We start from the raw sequence: 19672 nt of genomic DNA on the forward strand, positions 1-19672 counted from the left end.
ATGTGAGTGCTACAAACTGATTTAAGCTTTATAGTCTAAGTGGAATCAATGAAAATATCTGACTGTCCTACACATGAAAAATAAAAAGCTATTACTTTTTTTGGCCCTCAGTTACATCTTGTCTTCATGTCCAGAAGCAGATTTCAGACATAGTGCTTACTTACAAGTCCGTGTAATTTTAAAACATGAAAAGATAAGTTTGGGGCTATTAAAATAACTGTTCAAGGTTTAGTTATAAGACATTTGTTCGGAGCCCAGTCCGTGAATATCCAGTAATGCTATGTATTTTTCCTTTGCTATAGCCTGCTCAAAATTTTCACAACCAACTGATCAATGGAAGATCAAGTTGAGCAGAGAGCTAATATGAATGTGAAAAAAATCGATTTAAAAAATGTATCTATAAACCAAGAACAGAGTCTGATATGAAGTAGATAAATTTTAATAAGGAAAAATGTAAAAGATGGTGGTTAAAAAGCATGATGGCAAAATTAAAGGGTAGAACGAGACAGGAGTTTTTGCAAAATAACCACGGAATTTTAATTTCAAATTAAATATAAGCCAATAGTGCAATGCAGCCCATAAAGGGAAAAATGAAATGCAACTGATCAAGGAGGTAAACAGTGAGGTATTGGGCTTCATTAATACACAAAAGGAAACTCGTGGTGTTTGAATCACACGTGGCCTGTTTTACAACTTTCAGGCCACACATTAAGGGGAACATTGGCAAATTGATATTCTACCTGTATGTTTTATCCATGATTAAAAGGGAAGTATTGAAGTCTACCACTATTATTGTATTGCTGTCAATTTCTCCATTCAGATATGTCAATATTTTCTTTATATATTTAGATGCTCTCATATTGAATATGTATATACTTATAATTGTATCTTCTTAGTGATTGTTCATTTTATAATATAATAACTTTTATCTCTAGAGACAATTTTCAAATTTAAGTCTGTTTTGCCTGACATAAACACAACCATTTCTGCTTTCTTTTTGTAACCATTTTGGAATATCTTTTTCTATCTTTTCACTTTCAGCCTATGTGTACCTTTGCATCTAAAGTGAGTTTAGTGTAGATAGCAAGTCACTGGATCTTGTTTTCTTCATAATTCAGTCTTGGCATATTGTTATATTCATTCATTTTCACAGTGCTATAAAGAAATACACAAGACTGGGTAATTTATAAAGGAAAGAGGTTTAATTGACTCACGGTTCCACATGGCTGGGTGTGGGGTGGGGGTGGCTCAAGTGACTTATAATCATGGCAGAAGGTAAAGGAGAAGTAAGTACCTTCTTCACAAGGCAGCAGGAAAGATAAAACGAAGGGAGAAGAGCCCCTTAAAAAATCATCAGATCTCCTGAGAACTCACTCACTATCAAGAGAAAAGACGGGGAAATCACCCTCATGATCTAATCACCTCTTACCAAGTCCCTGCCTTGACAAGTGGGGATTGCAGTCAGAGATGAGATTTGGTTGAGGACACAGAGCCAAACCATATTGCCTGTATATTTATAAGAATTCATCAATATGTGCCAATTTTTGGCACATACTTGTTCTTAAAAGTCCCTTATGATCCTTTATATTTCTGAGGCTTTTATTACAGCTATTTTTGCCCCTATTCATCAAGGATTGAGGCCCCTACAAATCCCCTCAATTCTCCTGCATTTAAGTGAGTGTTCTTAAAGAAATCTTTGTTCCCAGATTTTTAAAAACCATATTTACTGTAATATTATCAAGATATTACATTAGGAGCCATACCTTACCCATGTGTTCTTTGGTTTGTTGGTTCCTAATTTATAACTATGGGTAGTAAACGTGGTATGGAATTTTAGCAAAGTAGAAATGAAGCCAAATTCATTTATCCTTCAGCATAGTATACTTTCCAAAAGTTTCCTATTGAAACTTTCTTATAAAGATGGAATAAATCTGAGTATTGTCCAGTCTGGCTGTTTCATTATTCAGATAAATAAATTGCATTACATGGAGGTGAACATATTTGTACAAGACAATACAGCTAATAAGAACTTACTTTTATATTCCTCCACAACTCATTTCATTTGGTAAGATGAAATACAGGATAATGCAGAAATTATAGGATATGGCAAGGATATAACAGGACAAAAACACTAAGAAGATGTGGTTGTCTCATAATCATGAAGATCAGAATAACTAAGCTACTTAACATTGTTTCACCAATTTCTAGTGCAGTGAACAGTAAATGTTTACAAAGGGGAAAAATGAACAGGCACATTTTACTAAAATATTTCATACATATATGAAAATGAAAGATAAATGAAACCCAATACAGTTATTAGAAAGATGGGAAGATGAGATTGATAAGTTCCTAGAGAAATAAATATTGTTGACTGAGACTATAGAATTAACACAGGATTAATTATTAATATATATTAGACATTTTTTCAGCGATAACTTAAGCCTCAAAAAAGATTGGAAATATGTAATTGTGTACATAAGGTATCACACTAAATGCTCTCAAAAAATAAATAATTTGAATTTTGATTTGATTAAGATACACATTAATTGTATAATTATTTTGTCAGTACATTTTAAAAGTTTTTGAGAAATAGAGCCAAATCTTTCTATAGTTCTCTATCCTTATCCTAGTGGAATGTGTTGCATGTAATAAGCTTTGGATAAATACTTATTAAAAACAGTAATAATGGTTTGAAGAGAAGAATGATGTCAACACAAATCAAGGATAATAATTATCATCTCAGGGCAAAGAGGAGGATTAAAAAATCAAAATTTTTAAAAAACTGATTATCTAGAGAGAAATATTCTGGGAATGCAAGTGTTTCTACCGTTGAAAAAATGCACCCTATAATCAAGAAAAATAGGTCAATAGTTCCTATGGCCTTAAAGAATTCTAAAATTTTACTATTTTATTCTCTATTATTCCATGCTTAAATAGGCAAATCTATTGATTTGTCTGCTTTTTATAATAAGAAAAGAGAAAAAACCATATTCACGAATATCCTGCAAAATAAAGACATCATTATCAACTAATAAATTGTCTTTCTCTTATACCTGGGGATACCAGTAATATACACCTTTACTTTAGGACCTATCTTGTATCCCTGAATGATTTGTATGTAAAAGTTCTAAATTTCACTGTTGTTAGAGAAGAAAGACTCAAACCTGAGCTAGCTTAAATAACGTCTGCAACTCAAGAAAAAAGTTCTTTTCTCTTGGAAATGATCTAACATAAACCAAGAAATGTTCAAACACAAACTACATTTTACGTTAAGTAAAGGAGACAGAAGAATATAAAAGACATATCTCCACAGGAGGTATGTGGAGTGTAAAATATCTTGTGTGTGGACAGGAAATACCTTGGAGGTGTGTGGATAGTAAAATACTTTGTTGAAAGGATATACTCAGTTCTATTAGATTAGAGGAATTCATCCAAAAAGGATTATAAAACACCAAACAAATTAAAAAGTGGGATAATTATTAATTCTAGGGAAACAGCAATTTGTGTCAGAAAAGAAAGTCATTGTAGTGTACTATGTACTATGCTGTAAACAAAAATTCCATCTAAATAGTAAAAGAAATTGATTAAATAACAACAAAAATATGATATAACTAAGTTGAAAAATGTAAGCAAGGGTGAAGTAAAATATGTTGGTGAGCAGGGCTATGATAAAAGCTGAGTCCTCATCATCCAAGGTAGAATATCAAAACTTACTATCTCTAAGTTTTTTAAAAAGATTAAAAATACATTTAAAAACAGAGGCAAGATTAGAAGAAATAATTTGAAGAGCTGAAAAAGTTGTATCAAAAAGTGTCATCTGTGTATAGGAAAGGCTGAGGCAAGAGAACCTTGGTCATTCTTTACCAACCTTGACTTTTTTAAATAAAAATTTTTAAAAAGCAGGTGATGCTTCTGGAAACCTCAGTGAAGAATGATTTATCTCAGAATGTGTAACACTAAAGCAGAAATTCATTCTTAATGTGTTCTCCTATTATATAGAAGTATTTACACTTCTAATTTGGGGTAAAGAGAAAAAAGGACAGGGCTTTCAAGTAGAAACTTAGCAAAATGAGTAAGAACAATCATTAAGCACTCTGATTAACTAAATTACACATGGAAATACACTCTGGCATTCTTTTTTTATTTATGCTCCAAAATATTGGCTTCTGGCATGTTGTAAAATACATTTCTTCGTTGTTATTTCTTTCTGGTCTTCAGATTTACTCAGACTTTTGCCAATATATCTGCTAAAAATTGAATAGAATATTATCACAAGATGGCACCTTTGAACATATTTCAAAATGTTGATTATGAACATCAAATACCTCCAACTGAAATGAACAGTGAAGACACCTGTTATTCCTCTTCTGGTTTTAAAAAATGTTCATGTCATTCTTGAAAGCAGAAGAAATGAAATTTTCATTTTAGTAGAAATGGGTTTGTGTGATTAATAATCTACACATGGCTGAAATGTTCAACTAAATCACAATGACAAAAATGTATCTTCTTTATCGACTAAAATTCTCTTGTATACATTATCCCCCTTTATTATGATCACTGATCATAAAGCCCTTCCGGGCCACAAAATGAAGAGTGAGTGGCATATCACCCAAATGGTTTCACATACAATAGATGATTATGCCAGGACCAAAGACATTGATAATTTGTGACAAGGGTGAAAGGGCTAGTCAGCTCGGGGAATCGGCTCCATTCAGCTGCTGAGAATACAAATAGTGAAAGTCATGGTTAACTTTGTACACGTACACTTAAAGGTTTCAAAACTAGCCTAAGAGAAGGCTCAAAAAATTATTTTAACTTATCTTGAAAAAATTATAACGTATAGAAAAGTTGCAAGAATACAATAAATTCCCATGGACACTGCACCTAGATTTAACAATTGTCTTTGACAATTGTTAAATTTGCTTTTTTACTCTATCTTCACACATACCTATGTGCGTATCGTTATTATGAATATTTTTCCTGAACAAAATTGAAAGTAAATAGCAGATATTATGACATTTTATCCTTGTTTTAGTATGTGCCTCCTAAGAGCAATGGCATTCCCTTACATAATCACAGTACAACAGTCAGGAAATTTAAAATGGATGCAATACTATGTTCTAACATATAATCCATATTCAAATTTTCCACGTGTTTCAGTAGTATCCTTTGGAGTGATTTTTTTAAAACAATAAACTCAACATTTTGAAGAAGAAATAAAAACAATATGACATAAAAATATAAACAACATAAGAGAAACTTAAAGAGTAGAAGAAAAGGCGAAGAGAGGACATTCTATCAAATTTCCTTTGGGGGAAAAAGTCAACATCTGTTTGTGATAGGCAACATAATAAGACTAATTCTATATTCAAGCAGCTCTAGTCTGGCTTCCTGTCTCTTCCATTTATTAGCAAAGCGTCCTTGAGCAAGTTGCATTACTCCTCTAAGACTCAGTTTTCTTTATCTGTAAAATAAAGGCGGTTCTTACAAAATAGCGATTTTTAGAACATCAGAAGTGATAACGGTAAGTATGTCTCCCAATCCCTGAAACGTAGTACTTGTTTAACAAATTTTAGCTTTTATTCCTAGATTCATAAATCTTAACTCTTTCCTGTTACCTCCTTAAAAAAATGATTTGGCAAAAAAGAATTTATCTCTTGGTTCCCAAGTTAAATCTCTTGGTTCGTGATACCATGTTGCACACGGGTTTCCAACTGAACACTCTCATCCCACTGCCATTGAAGGGCATGTCACAGCTAATTATCTGTCATCACGCCCTGTTGCATAGGCAGTACCTTGCCTGCTGCTGCTGGGACCTCAGTGCTGTCTGTTGATTCATTTGCATTGCCTCCTGAGTGTCTCCGCTGTGTATGGATCACACAGAATGAAGCCCAGGGGCCAACTGGCAGGCCCATCTGAATTGTGGAACATATCTAAGTCCCCTCCTCATTACTTAGTGAGTAATGTGGGGGATGTTCCCTGGTTCACACACCCTGGCAATGTAAACGGTCATCTGCTGCCTCATCTGCTTCTCCGCGTCTGGGGTGCAGGACCAGATCGGCTGAGGAACTTTGCTAGCACTTATGCAAATAGCTATGGGAGCTCCTGGGTTTGGCAACATTCCTTTCAGTAGCCTCATTTGTGGCTGCACCGTCTGCCTCTTTTGTGCTTTCACAGCTTTGTGAGGCAACCTCAAAATAGATCTCTCCCATACTCAAGTTGTATTTATGTCCTTTTACCATGGAAAGACTGAAACCCTTCCCAATACATTTAGTGCTCCCTGTTCGGTGTCTGAGTGACTGTGAGGTTTCCATTTAAACTCTAAAAGAACATGTATTTGAAGCAAAATCAGACTACGCATATCTAGTTCTGATTCCTCAAATTAGACTTAAAATATATAAATAAATTCTTACAGCATGTGTAGACGTAGAACAAGTCCCAAACTGTTAGGCATATATGTATAATACCATAGTTTTGTTCCAATACAAACTTCATTCTTCCAAATAAACTGCATAATACATACTTGTAAAAAAAATGCTTTGAATTTATTTTAAAAATTTATCTTCAAACTACTAACTTCAGAACGTAACTGTGGCATTCAGAACAGGGCATTACTGAGTGACAAGGATACTGTTTAATCTTGGTATGAATTCTTATTTCATTAAGGGATGAGGTTTCTTAATTTTTCCTTCTCTTTCCTCTATATTACTCTATACCTTTTACTAGAGGATAATCCTTTAGAAATTAAATTTAAAGTCTATTCAGAAAAGAAAGAAAAAACAAAGCATTGTAAATAAGCCCCAACCATGAGAGATTTCTCTATCTACAAGCGGCTGTAAGAACCTCTGGAAATAAATGATACCTAAAGCTGATTTCCTCTAGGTGTCAGTATACTCCCAGAAGTTTTAAAGCTTAGCTTTAATGAAAAAATAGGAGCACAGTAAAAAAAAATGTTTACTGCTAGTCCATACTATTTATACATTTGAAAGATTTTTTTTTGAAAACCGAACTAAATTTGCCACTATGAATGTTCATCTGTAGATGACAGAATAGATTTTGTACTAGAAAGAACAAGATATGGCTATGATATATTTCCACAAACACACATTGTTTTTTCCATCTTTTTTGGCATTGGAAAGCCCTATCATTCATTATTGGCTATCATAAGTTACCATGTCCTCTGGACAGACATTAATGTTCTAAACTTTCAATAAACTTTGTAGATAATTATTGATACCCATTACAATAATTGGGCTCAATTTAAAATTCTCATTGGCAGTGAGTCTTACATTACACCTTTATCACCAACAGTGTAGATTTGTTTAATTAGACTAACACAGAATTTTTAAAGTAACACAAGATACAAATATATTAATGAGTATGTGACTGACATTTATCCTAACATGTATTCTATTAAAACCCTATAATCCACATTCCTCCAGCCATAGAGAATCCTTCTCTATCTTCTCTCCAAATTAAGTTTCCTGAGAAGGCTGTATACCAACTGGATGCCTCCCAATGATCAAACCAGGAAAGTAATAGTGACACTGCTACACCTATAGCTTTAGTGTATTGAAGAAATTCATTATGCCCTATTTTGTAATTTTTCTCCAAGCTTTATTTTGAAAACTGTCAAAGCCCCAGAAAACTGAAAAAGCAAAGCAAAACAATGAATACTTGTATAGACTATTTATTTCAACAGTTGTGAACATTTTGTGACATTGTATTTCTCTAAATAAATAGATATGTAATTTAAGTAAAACATATTTCTGAGGAGATCATATAAATTATTGTTAATCAAAATCTCAGGTAATGTAAATAGCTCTATCAGTTTTCCCTGAAGTCCTCAATCCAATTTTTATATGACACACAAGGGGTGTATGGATAGATGTATGTATCTAAATTCCTGCTGATATGATTGCAGTCCCCAAAAAAGGCTGGAGATCTGGATCAGGTAGATAATCACATACAGAGCAATCAGTAAGCAATGCTAAGTTGATAGGATCTTTGAGATCCTTTTCAGAGCTCATACTTCAAAGCCAGCACAATCTCTACCCTCCAAAGACCCAACCAGTGCACTTTATGTCTCATATCTCTACTATTACTCTGTTACCTGAGGAAGGTCTGAAAAGCACCACTCGAAAATTCAGAAATATGATTCTAATGACCTCACAGATAAATCTCTCCAATCATGGCAAAATCTCTGATCACAGACAGAAACTTAAAAATAACTAAAAACTGAAAAAAAAAAAAAATACCATGATAGAAGTGACTCTGCCAAGTATAATGGATGAATCTTTATTCATTTCTTAGTTTGGATGGGTGACAAATTATTAGCCTTTCCTAGGCACCAAGTCTTAGTCTACTCAATTTTCTTCTATAACCTTATGACTAACCCAACTGATCTTGTCACTCTCCTAGTTCAAGATTAAATTTCATCTATCAGCTTTCTCCAGAGAATAAGATTGGGACAGTGTCAACTTTTTTTGAGACTTTATTTTGTACTTTGTCAAAATATTAAATAATTTTTATTCTGCTTAAGTGAAGTTTTTTTAAGAATATCTTTGAAGATCTCTAGTGAAATTACTTTATAAGCTTAAAGAACTGTTTTAGTTTTATATTTGCTACTGTAACAAATTACGACAAACCTGGCGGCCTAAAACAAGACAAATTTGGTTTTTTTTCACTTCTGAAAGCGGTTTTTTTTTTTTTTTTAATACTTTAAGTTCTAGGGTACATGTGCACAACGGGCAGGTTTGTTACATATGTATACATGTGCCATGTTGGTGTGCTGCACCCATTAACTTGTCATTTACATTAGGTATACCTCCTAATGCAATCTCTCCCCCCTCCCCTCTCCCCCACCCATGACAGGCCCCCATGTGTGATATTCCCCTTCCTGTGTCCTAGTGTTCTCGTTGTTCAATTCCCACCTATGAGTGAGAACATGCAGTGTTTGGTTTTTTGTCCTTGCGATAGTTTGCTGAGAATGATGGTTTCCAGCTTCATCCATGTCCCTACAAAGGACATGAACTCATCCTTTTTTATGTCTGCACAGTATTCCATGGTGTATATGTGCCACATTTTCTTAATCCAACTGTCACTGATGGACATTTGGGTTGGTTCCAAGTCTTTGCTATTGTGAATAGTGCCGCAATAAACATACGTGTCCGTGTGTCTTTATAGCAGCATGATTTGTAATCCTTTGGGTATATACCCAGTAATGGGATGGCTGGGTCAAATGGTACATCTAGTTCTAGATCCTTGAGGAATCGCCACACTGTCTTCCACAATGGTTGAGCTAGTTTACAGTCCCACCAACAGTGTAAAAGTGTTCTTATTTCTCCACATCCTCTCCAGCACCTGTTGTTTCCTGACTTTTTAATGATCACCGTTCTAACTGGTGTGAGATGGTATCTCATTGTGGTTTTGATTTGCATTTCTCTGATGGCGAGTGATGATGAGCATTTTTTCATGTGTCTGTTGGTTGCATAAATGTCTGCTTTTGAGAAGTGTCTGTTCATATGCTTCTCCCACTTTTTGATGGGTTGTTTTTTTTTTCTTGTAAATTTGTTTGAGTTCTTTGTAGATTCTAGATATTAGCCCTTTGTCAGATGAGTAGATTGCAAAAATTTCCTCCCATTCTGTAGGTTGCCTGTTCACTCTGATGTTAGTTTCTTTTGCTATGCAGAAGCTCTTTTGTTTAATTAGATCCCATTTGTCAATTTTGACTTCTGTTGCCATTGCTTTTGGTGTTTTAGACATGAAGTCCTTGCCCATGTCTATGTCCTGAATGGTATTGCCTAGGTTTTCTTCTAGGGTTTTTATGGTTTTAGGTCTAACATTTAAGTCTTTCATGCATCTTTAATTAATTTTTGTATACGGTGTGAGGAAGGGATCCAGTTTCAGCTCTGAAAGCTGTTTTTACAAAGTCACTGGGCTGAAATCAACACATGGTCAGGCCTATACTGTCTCTGGAGGTCTTTTTCTTTGCCTTTTCCAGCTTCTAGAGAAAGTGTCATACCTTGCATTCCTTGGTTCATGGCCCTTTCTCTATCTCCAAAGCCAACAGGATCACATCTTCTCTGACTCTGCTTACATTTCCTTATGTCACAAGGCCTTCTTTGCCTCTGTCAAATCTTCCTCCATCTTCACTTCAAGCACAAATTTGTCATTGCATTTAGGACCCACCCACCAAATAATTCAGGATGATCTCTCCATTTGAAAGTCCCTAATTTAATCACATCTGGAAAGTCCATTTTATCACATAAGGTAACATTCACAGGTTCCAGGAATTAGGACCTGAATTTTCGGGGGTCATTTTTCAGCTGACCACAAATACTTTCTTTGTGTGCCCATTTTGAGAAATTGGCTCAGTTATTACCAATAGATGAAAAGGAGGCCAGTTCCAAATTCTTCATTTTTCTTCATTAAACTGCTGTGAAAAGTTTATTCTTAGACAGTTTTCTGGCAATGATAGAAGACACTGAATCAAGACTGTAAAACTGACTGAAGAATTCTGCTTTTACCTCATAAATCTTCCCTGAAATTTCCTGCTCTCCAATTATTTTTCTTCCTCTCTTCATGGAATCTTTACGCTATATTTCTACTTGGAATACTTCTATGATAGACATTTTGGTTTCATCAATTAGCAGAGGGTTTCAAATTCCTCCTGTAAACCTAGTTTGTTTATTGGTTTGCTTTCGTTTTCTTTACATGTTCCTGTAATTAACATGGCTTTAGTAGTCACAGTTTGCACAAGAAAGGTTAACTCCCCTGCCCTTGTGAAAACATCTTTCAGATTTAAGAAGAGTCCCAAGGGAACACCCTGAGATTATTGCTCTTTGCAGGCCATAAGCTCTTCTTAAGTGATCTCAACCATTTTCACAGTTTTAATTACCTTTCCTAGGCTAATAATTCCTGAATCTCTATATTCAGCCTTAGACACTGCCATAAGCTTCAATTTCACATATTTAATTGCTGGCTAGAGAAATCCATTTGACTAGCTCTCAAGACTGTCAAATTCCATATATCCAAAATGGAACTATTTCTTTTCCCTATAAAACAAGCCTCATCCCTCCTTTACCTATGCCTCAGCTAAAAGTGCTACCATCTATGAGACACTTCAGCAGGAACAAGGAAGTCAATTTGGATTCCTCCTTTCTCTTTAATCTGCCAGCTGGCCACCCCATCTTTATAATGAATATACAACATGTCTGCTCATGAATCTTCAACAAATATTTTTCAAGTCTCTTCTTTCTCTAATTTTTCACCACTGCCTAGCTAGACCTCTGCAACCCTTAAAAAAGGCCTAAGACATTTTCATTTCCTGAAACTTTCAGTATGTTAACAGTGAAAAAAAAATGCTAAATTAGTTATCACTATATATATTAAATACTTAAACTGAATGAACTAATGGTTTCAATACAAGTAAAATGGTGCTATTCATGAGAAAATTATAGGACTTATAAAAAATTCAGACTGTTACAGGAAATATGACTAATATTGGAATACAAGTTTAAAATTGTTTGATAATATAGTCTTTCAAACCTGTCAGTGTTTATCTGAGACTAAATGCATAATTTCACTTGAAGATAATATTAAATGTCTATATTTGAGAGTCTGTGAATGTGAGTCCAATACCACATGGCCTTTCTGTAACTTCCTCCGTCCTGCCTCTCCCTCACTGATAGATTGAAGCCTGATCCACTATAGTTTTCTCCCTGCCTTCAAACTATGCTCTTCTCTTCCAAGGCTTGATCTACTAAATCTTAACTATCTCCCTGCCTCACCTAATAGAGTAAAGTACAATCTCAGCATGGTATTTTATGCCTTCTGTGACCAGTCTGTGACAGCTTGGCAAGCTCATCTTCTGTCTCTTCCTCTTCCCAAATTTTAAGTTCTAAGCCTATGAAATGTTTGCTTCTCTGAAAACCCCAATACTTCTTCATACTTCCAGGCTATTGTTCATGCTGTTCCCACTAGTCTACTGTTTATCCACCTAACTGCTTCTCAGGAATCCACCAGGCAAGAGTCATTCATTCCACATAGCCTTCCCTCATGCCCCTGCTGGGTGCAGTCCTCTGCAATGCAATTTGTCCAAGGCGTATCCTTTGCAGTTTCCACACCTTCATGCTTGTGATATTGTGTTCTTGGTGGCAGAAACCATGTTTTACTTATTTTTGTGACCAGATTCCCTGCAAACGACCTAAGACAGGATGGAAGCAAATGGATATTTATCAAGTTGAACAAAACTGAGTGAACTTGGAAGGCACTGATTTCACAACTTCCAACTTCCACCAGGTGGCAATATTTTATTCTCAATAGAGAGCAAATCACAAAAATAGGAACTTAATGCAAGGATGGTGTTCAGTATAGATATACAGATATGTCATTATTTTAGAATAGATATATATTGAATATATATAAAATATATACTGAACACCATGCATGTGTATGTGCCTGTGTAGAGTGAAGCTATTCTCCCAGCTACCCATTTATACTAGTGCAAAATATCAGTGGACAAGTTGATATTTCCTTTACAATCTTTACAAAAACATAGTTGAAAAATAATAAATTAGTGGGCAGTGGTTAGAGTAGATCTTCCTAAATAAAAGAGACCTTGTGTCCTTTTCATCCATAGTGTTATCACCCAAAGATTTTCAAAAGTAGATGTGACACTGAACTTCAATTCTTGGTATTGGTTAGGTGTGGCGGTAGTAGTAGTCTCAGCTCTTGAAAGGTGGAGGTAGGAAGAACAGCCTGGATCAGAGTGAGATGCTGTCTCTAAATTTTTTTTTAATTAAAGAAAAATATGAATTCTGATTGTTGGGATAATTCAAGTATATTCCCAACTAGTGAGACAGGAGGATGGAAAAATTTGGGGGGTTTATGAGCAAGGAGTTCTTGCCCAGTACAATATTAACTCTCTGACATTCATTGCCTAGAGTATGAGAACTTAATAATAATGCTTGTCTTTAAACTATGTTGTGAAGGATTTGGCATTATGCAACTTATAATACCTTTAAGTATCCAGCACAAAGAAGAAACTGAGAATCTGGTGACAATAATAATTATTAGAGACAGTAGGAGGTGTCAGGAAATGGGATTTTTGTCTGGCCTTAAAGTTTAAATATTTTGAGCTGCTTTTTTTTTTCTTCAATAGACTACTTGGGCTTGGATCTGCTTCCACCACGTTTTGATGTATGTCACCTAAACCTCATTTTTCTCAGCTATAAAATACACCTCTAGCAATCCCTACCACATTTGATTGTTGAGGGGACTGATTTAAATATTACCTGTAAGTCTAAAGAGTACTAGTGGAGCAAGAGTAGTAGAAGTCTAGAATGTAGCAAATCATTTATCCAAAGTTCTATCCATCTGTCTCAAGCTATGATCCAAAGCTCACATTTCAGTTCAGAATGCTGATCTTACTAACGGTGCTGGGTTCAGAGAAATTATGTTTAGATACTTCAAAATGAGGCTCAGAAATTGAACTTAATACATGTTTTGTGACCTCTCTCCCTCTACAAGAAGATGCTCTTTCCCTTTAAAGAAGCAAAGCCATTTCACCTGATGTGTGCATTTACATGGCAAATGCAAATGTGAAAGTGCTACCTTAATTCCTATCCTGGTGCTTCCCCTAGTTGAATGACAATATAACAAGGCCACTGTTAGCAATAATATTCTATTTGGAAGTTCTGCCCTTCCAAGGCAGAGATTAGGTACTTCTTGCTTTAATATTAGGTAGCCATAGAAGAAACAAGAAACCTGCGTGTGTGTGCGGTGTGTGTGCGGGGTGTGTGTGTGTGTGTGTGTGTATTTAAATAAAAACATGACTATGTAGAAAAGTATCCCTTTTTAATATTCCTTAGTATTCAGCTTGCCCAGTTGGTTGCTTGCTAGTCTAGCTAGCAGACTGCCTACCACTTCTATGACTGGAACACAAAAGCACAAGGAAGTGAATATCTGAGCAAATAAATGTCTCCCCCAATAAGTAATTAATTCCTAAAACTCCACAGTTAAAGATTCATTATTTTGATTTAAAACCTTTGACCCCTGGTAAACACATGCTTGGGCAGTTGACTCTTGATGTCTTATTTGCATCTAAGTATGACTGATCTTACTAGAATCCCTCCTCTTAAACAGATTTTGAAAAGGGGAGGGTGGAGGAAGCATAAAACCTCCAAAATCTTGAGGGGGATGGAGACGGATTTGGGGGGACACTAATTCCACCATTTTATATACTCCTGTCAATCATGCTGAAGTTCATTTTTAAGTATATTTATTCTAATTTTATAGATAAAATAAAGCTCAGAGAGGCCAAGAAACATCAAGTAGTAGAAGTTTTATTCAGATGGAAATATGCATGTCCAAATTATATAAAGTCATGCACCACATAAGAACATTTTGGTCAATGACATATGGCATATAGCATGGTGGCCCCATATGATTATAATAGAGCTGAAAAATTCCTATGGCTTAGTGACATCATAGCCCTCTTAAGGTCATAGTGCAACACATTATTCACATGTTTGTGGTGATGCTTGTGTAAACAAACCTACTGTGTTGCCAGCCATATAAAAATACAGCACATATAATTATATACAGTATATACTTGACAACGATAATAAACAACTATGTTATTGGTTTATGTATTGATTATACTCTACTTTTTGTCATTATTTTAGAATGTACTCCTACTTACATATGAAAGAATGTTGACAGTAAAACAGCCTCAGGCAGGTCCTCCAGGAGGTATTCCAGAAGAAGGCATTGTTATCAAAGGAGGTGACTAACAGCGCCATATGTGTTATTGCCCTGAAGACCTTCCAGTGGGACAAGATATGGAGGTAGAAGTCAGCAATATTGATGATCCTGACCCTGTGTGCCTAGGCTAATGTGTGTGTTTGTGTCTTAGGTTTTAGCACAGAAGTTTAAAAAGAAAAAAAAAAAAAACTTAAATACTTTAAAAATAGTAAAGGTCTTATAGAATAAGGATAAAAGAAAAAAAGATGTTTGTACAGTTATAAAAATATTTGTGTCTTAAATGTTATTAGAAAAGTCAAAATGATTTTTTAAAATTGAAAAATTAATTAAATAATTAAATAAAGTTATAGTAAGCTAAGGTTAATTAACTATCGAGGAAATAAACCTTTCTTTAAAATTTAGTGTAGCCTAAGCATGCAATATTTAGAAGGTCTACAGTAGCATACAGTAATATCCTAAGCCTTCACATTCACTCACCACTCACTCACTCAGAGCAACTTCTAGTCCTGTAAGGCTCCATTCATGCTAAGTGCCCTTTACAGGTGTACTGTTTTATAAATATTTTATACTATATTTTTACTGTGCCTTTTCTAAGTTTAAATACACAGCTGCCTACAGTATTCAGTACAGTAACATGCAATACAGGTCTGTAGCCTAGGAGCACTTGGCTTTATCATATAGCCTAGGTGTGTAGTAGACTATACCATCTAGATTTGTGTAAGTACAGTCTAGATGTTCACCTGATGACAAAATCTCCTAAAGACGCATTTCTCAGAACATATTCTCATCATTAAATGATATATAATGTAGTTCCAAAGTTCAGACTATGAGACCAAGGTAAGATTGACTTTATCAACACAGTTCTATGTTAGATACTCTGCCACTCCCATTTCACATTTCCACAAAGCTGCCAGGTTATGGATAGTTAAAGGGAAGAAACTATTTAACTAGGGAATCCTTGTTAAAATGGCAACCCTAGGCTCATGCCTGTAATCCCAGCACTTTACAAGGCCAAGGTAGGAGGATCACTTGAGCCCAGGAGTTGACAACCAGCCTGGGCAACATAGTGAGACCCTATTTCAAAAAAAAGGCAATCCCAACTTTACAGCTGTTATGTATACATCTAGATTTCTCCACCTTATCATTCCACACATACAAATAAGTTTAATTTAATATATGTAAGAGACTTGAATGTGTTTTAAATTCTAGCCTATCTTTTGGCAGCCATGAGTGTCCATAGAACATACCACAAATAGTAGTTACTTTTTGAAATTTTTCTTCACAATCAAAAATTATTTCACTTGTTATGTCAGTTGTTTTCTTTCCCTACTTACAGCAACTAAAATTTTAGGTAATGTTGTGGAGAAAGCTAAAATGATGCTATAGTTTCTTTCTTTACAAAATTAAATATAGAAATTGAAAATGACCTCTGTTAATAGTTTCCACTTTGGGAGGCCGAGACGGGCGGATCACGAGGTCAGGAGATCGAGACCATCCTGGCTAACACTGTGAAACCCCGTCTCTACTAAAAATAAAATACAAAAAACTAGCCGGGCGAGGTGGCGGCGCCTGTAGTCCCAGCTACTCGGGAGGCTGAGGCAGGAGAATGGCGGGAACCCGGGAGGCGGAGCTTGCAGTGAGCTGAGATCCGGCCACTGCACTCCAGTCCCGGCGACAGAGCGAGACTCCGTCTCAAAAAAAAAAAAAAAAAAAAAAAAAAAATAGTTTCCAAAATTTCACTGTCACAGCTTGACATAACTACTAGCATTTTTCAAAAGCGATGGCTCTATCATGACGTTTTCAGCATTTCTGTCACCGTCTTGACAGGTGGTAAAGGGGTATTTCTACTAGCAAAAGGACAGAAGAAAATACATCAAAATTTTTAGCAAGCAAATAATGTTTCTTGGTGCAATGCCAGGCCAGATCTCATAAATCATCTTTAAAAATTGCCACTTTGTTGAAATTCTACAATGACGCAGGACCTGTTCAGTCATGATGATCCCTAACACTCTTTTCTTATTTGTCTACAAATGTGGTTTTCTAAAGTGCTTTCTTTAGTCAACTAATCAAATAGACTATCAAACCCCCTACTTAAGTATAGAATTTATGGAATGTGGCAAGTGTTTTATTTATTTGCTTATTGCTTCAGTTCGTTCAACAAATAATATATTACAAGTTTACTGTAAAGTACTAGGAGTTTACAAACATATGTAAGGCATGGGTCTTGGTCCCTAAAAATGTATTATATAGGAAACTTGCATATAAAATCAATCATGTTTAATAAACAAGTCCCCAAATAACCTTGCTGTGTTGAGCCCCACCAAGTTATATTAAGAGTCAAATGTCTACAGGGACCAGCAGGTAATAGAAACGAATGAAATGCATCAGGAAACAAATACCCTTTTAAAAGGGCAGCTGCCACTCAACCTAAGCTAATTGTTATTATCCAAACATTTGTACGGAAGAAAAAAACTTATCTTCCTTCTACCTATCTTAGGTTCATTGCCTGGCACTCCTGTAACAAACAAACAAAAAACAAAAACAAAACAAAACAAATAAACAAAAAACAGATCTACAAGATAAAGGCATAATTTACTTAAAATAAGTTTTACATGACACAGGAGCCTTCACAAGGAAAAGAAGACTTGAGGAAATTATTAAGCCTGTGTGTTTTTATTTTAGATTTGATGAAGAGTGGTCAGTTGTGGACAGATAGGGTAGGGTGAATGGTATGAGCTCCCTTACGTGAAGGAACTGAGGGAAACTTAGTAAGGCCTGTTTATTTGGATCCTTCTCAGTGTTCCATCCTCTTGAGATAAAGATGGTTTTTCCCTCCAGGTATAGGAGGGCACCTTTCACGTGAGGGTCTTAACACCTGCTTTAGGAAAGAAGGGTGGGGAAAAAATCAGAGACTTTCTCGTTTTTGCCATTTTCTCAGACTTCTTCAGCTTAAAATGTTCAGTATGTCAAAGTGCCAAATTTTGGGGTAATGTGTCCTGGACCTCATCACATGCAGGTCCAAGACTGTCAGGTTTTCTTATTTTTCAAAAGAAAATTCATATTTTTATGTGGAAACCTCTCAATATTTAATTAGCGTCTCCTGTAGATATTTTTGAATTCCATGTAAGCTTTGAAAAACATGCAAAAACAAAAGAGCAAGAACAAAAATATCAGCTTATAAATCTATATAGTCTCAAAAGAGAAAGAAATCATATCTGACCAGCATGACCTAGAAAGACTGGATGCAAAACACAATATTTTAGTTGTGTCTTAAAAAGCTGAAAAAGTTTTCAAAAGATGATGAGAAAACTAAGGACTTTAAAAGGAGACAAAATTTGAAGAAAGAGAAGGCAGGTGGAAAATCTATTTAGAATTCAGAGAGATGTTTTTATAAAAAAATACATCTCTAGAAGTCTTTATGTAGAAATACTCTAAGTATCTGTTGATGGACAAATGGATAAAGAAAATGTGTGTGTACATATACATAATGGAGCACTATTCAACCATAGAAAGGAGAGTCTACCACTTGTGACATGGATGAACCTGGAGGACATGAGGCTGAGTGAAATGAGCCAGACACAGAAGGACAAATACTGTATGATCTCACTTATATGTGGAGTCTAAAAAAGTGAAACTAATGGAAGCAGAGAGCACAAGCCTGACTATCAAGACCCCGGAGGGAGGAATAAATAAGGAGATATTGGTCAAAAGGCATAAGCTTTCAGTTATAAGACAAATAAGCTCTGGGAATCTAATGTATAGAATAGTGACTAGAGTTAATAGTGTTGTATTGTATACGAAGAGAGCAGTTCTCACCACAACACAAATATGGTATCTATGTGAGATGAGGAATATGTTAATTAACTTCATTTCACAATGTACACATATATCAAATTATCACATTGTACACCTAAATATATGCCATTTTGTCAATTATATCTCAATAAAGCTGGGGAAAAAAGAATTCTTTATGAGGTAATCATAGTGATCTATTGATCCTTTAAAAATTAATGATGAAGATACAATAGTGCATTAAGATTTAAATCATTTTGAAAGAGCTGTTTTTTCTTATTGTTAAAAAATGAAGTGAGTTTAATTGAGAAAATACAGCTAAGCCAAGATAAGAAAATGTTATTAATTATCCCATCACCTAAATACAACTGCTAATAGTTTGTTAAATAAAAATAATAGCAAAAATGTACTGCATATTTACTATATTCCAGACACTGTGCTACTACTCTTCCAGTCTTCACACAATTTTTAAGTATAAATATAAATTGTGAGTAAAAATTGATTATAGTGCATACATTGTTTTCAAAATTAATTTGTACACAAAAATAGTAGGAATATCATTATATGTCATTATAGCTTCTTCCACAGTGTCACCCTTATCTCATTCTTAATTTCCATTGTGGTTGCAATTATATAACCAATTCTCTATTGGTGGATATCTAGAATGTTTGTAGTATTTCCCTCTAAAAAGTATCAACTTTGATGGATTCAACCAAAAGAAAAGGAAGAGTCAACTCAAATCACTTAAACAGCATGGAGTGGCTTGTTAAGGTTCACATAACTGATTAAAATCCAGAAGTAGGGCACGGGTTAGCTGTGATTCAATTATAGCTCAGGCTCTATTTCTCTGAAATTCTCTTGGTCCTACTCTTCTGAAAGGGTTTGCTTAGCCCTTTTGCTGGTGAAGAAAAAAAAAATGATACCATCAGTTCTGAGCCTCACATTCAAACACAGCAGCATCCAGAGAAAGAGCCACTGCCTCTTCTAGTGCCCCCAGCAAATGCCCTCTTATGCCTCATACATTCATTTCTGAACCATTTCCTGTGATTGGAGAAAAGCTCTCAATGGGTAAGTATAGGTCATTGTTTCCCAACAAATGACTGGAAAAAGT

This window comes from Trachypithecus francoisi, unplaced genomic scaffold (genome assembly GCF_009764315.1).
Source record: "Trachypithecus francoisi isolate TF-2019V2 unplaced genomic scaffold, Tfra_2.0 Lachesis_group16, whole genome shotgun sequence".
NCBI classification, from domain to species: domain Eukaryota; kingdom Metazoa; phylum Chordata; class Mammalia; order Primates; family Cercopithecidae; genus Trachypithecus; species Trachypithecus francoisi.